Below are 2,560 nucleotides of genomic sequence, written 5' to 3'. Positions count from 1 at the left end.
AATAGCCAGGATAGGGAAGCAGCCCAAGTGTCCAATGATAGATAAGTGGATATGGAAGACGTGGTATAATGTGTACAATGGAGTATCAGCCATGAAAACGGACGAGATTTTCCATTTACAGCAACGTGCGTGGACCTAGAAGGTGTCATACTATGTGAATGAAAAAGACAAACACCATACAATTTCCATTATGTGTGGAGTCCAAAAACACATGAAATGAACAAATAAAACAAAAAGCAGACCCATAAATGCAGAGAATAAACTGGTGGCTATCAGAGGGGGTGATGGGCAAAATTAAGAGCATTAGGAAGTACAAACTCACAGTTATAAATTATGGTGATGAAAACACACTCAAGAAATACAGACTGCGGGGTGCCTGGGTGGGTTAAAGCCTCTGCCTTCGGCTCAGGTCATGATCTCAGGGTCCTGGGATGGAGCTCCACATCAGGCTCTCAGCGGGGAGCCTGCTTCCTCCTCTCTCTCTGCCTGCCTTTCTGCCTACTTGTGATGTCTCACTGTCAAAATAAATAAATAAAATAAAAAAAAACTAATGATACACAGTGGCTAACTGAACATAATGAAAAGAATTAAAAAAAAAAAAGAATGCAAAAGAGAGTTCCTTAGGTTGAAACAAAGGGACACCAAACAGCAACATAAAATGATTTGAAAGTATAAAACTCATTGGCAAAGGTAAATATGGAGACAGAATAGTTTACCATTCGCGTAGCATTGTGTAAATCTCTTGCAATTTTACTGTAAAAGCTGAAAGAAAGAAGAGTAACTACCAGCTTTTGTTAATGGATACACAATATAAAAGGGTATACACTGTCCCATCAGTATCACAGAGTGTGGGAGGGGACGAAGGGGGCAGAGTGTTGTATGCGATCAAACGTACCCGTGTAATATAGGCTACTGTAACTATGGGACATTTTGTGTAAGCCTGAGGGTAACACGGAGAAAATCCCTGTGGAACATACACGAAAGAAAAAGTGAAGGGAATCAAAGTATCACTACGGTAATCTAAAAGTCACAAAGAAAGACAGCAAGAGAGGAAAGGAGACAAATGCTCTACAGGACAAAGAGAAAACACAATGACAAACAAAGCCCTTACCTATCAATAATTACTTTAAACCTAAATGGATTATACTCCCCAAAAGACAGCACAGCTGAACGGATTTCTAAAAATAAGATCCAACCATGAACACGGCGGAGCCGCAGGTCCTGGCCCCCTCCACAGGTTGGCTGGAGTTTCTGTCTTTCCTGCCGTCCCCACTAGAGCTGGCGGACTCTGAGCCCTTGGCGGTCTACGGGACAGATTATGTGCAGCAAGTGTCAGAGCTCATCAGCCACATCGAGCCAAGCATCCTGAACTCTCACCTGGTGCAGAAGACGACCCGGAGGGTGAACCGCTGCTTCGAGTCTACACAGAGAAGCTGCTGGAGACCCTCCCTGGCACCAAGAAGTCCTGCGAGCCGAGGCAGCAGACCTGCGTCTCCAACGCGGATGTCACACTCGGCTTCACCCGGGGCTCCCTCTCTGCGGCAGCCACATTTGACTGGCGAAGCAAGGAAACTGCTGAGGGGTGATGAGCGAGCTCCCCTTGAGGAGGCCCCGGGGCGGCTGCTCGGACGGAGGAGAAGCCCCATCCGGCAGCCCGGGAGAAAGCAGACTCCGTCTATGAGGGCACTGGCTCCCTGGACTTCGTCCTGGAGCCCAAAGAGCTGCGTGATGTTTACGACGGGCAGGAAGTCTCCGAGACCCCCTCCAGAATGTGTTCGATTTGCACAACGTCTCTGCTAAGGTGATGGCTGACCGGCCCACAAGCCTCCCATCCAGGACCAGTGGAGCATGACCCCCCGACAGTGAAGGCCGACCACCGTCCAACCAAGAATGAAACCGTCTTCCCTGCCAGCATCCTGCAGACCCCGTTCTCCACCCATGACCACCCCCAAGGTCCTGAACTTTGGTGGCATCGGCATGGCGATGGGCCATGAGCTGACACCTTTGGTGACCCGGGGACTGAATAGGACAAGGAAGGGAACCTGTGGCAGAATGACTCACTGGCAGCCTTCCAGAATCACGGGACCTGCATGGAGGGACAGGAAGCACAGCCAGTACCGCGTCAGCTGGGGGAGGCTCACCGGCCACCAGCTGCTGGGGTGAGCACCACTGGCCACAGGGAGCCCGAGGCAGCATCTAACACTTGCGGAGCTCGGCTGGGAAAGCGCCGGGAGCAGCGACTGCCCACGGTGGGGCTCACCCATCGCCAGCTCTTCTCTGTGGGATTTGCCCAGGTGCGGAGCTCGGTCTGCGCCCCGGAGCGCTCTCATGAGGAGCTGGTGCCCCACCCCTCGCACGAGGCACTCTCCGTATCCCGTCACTTCCGGCAGCGTTTCAGCTCGCCTTTGGCTCCCCCATGAACCCCGGACAGCTGTGTGAGGTGCAGGCGACCTGGGGCTGGGGAGAAATGGCGGGCTGTCGCCAGGACCTGGGGCAGCTTGCCCAGCGAGGTTGGTTGTTCCAGGTTTACAGAAGGCAGATGCCAGCTGGGTGGGTCCAA

The 2,560-nt window shown here is 52.0% G+C and overlaps 1 pseudogene; it reads left to right on the top strand.

Moving 5' to 3' along the window:
• Positions 1-1,197: 1,197 nt before the first annotated feature.
• Positions 1,198-2,420, top strand: LOC116863444 (annotated as a pseudogene).
• Positions 2,421-2,560: the final 140 nt, after the last annotated feature.

This window comes from Lontra canadensis, unplaced genomic scaffold (genome assembly GCF_010015895.1).
Source record: "Lontra canadensis isolate GAN:19392208 unplaced genomic scaffold, GSC_riverotter_1.0 scaffold1211, whole genome shotgun sequence".
Classification (NCBI taxonomy): Eukaryota; Metazoa; Chordata; class Mammalia; order Carnivora; family Mustelidae; genus Lontra; species Lontra canadensis.
This window is presented reverse-complemented; position numbering and strand designations above follow the sequence as displayed.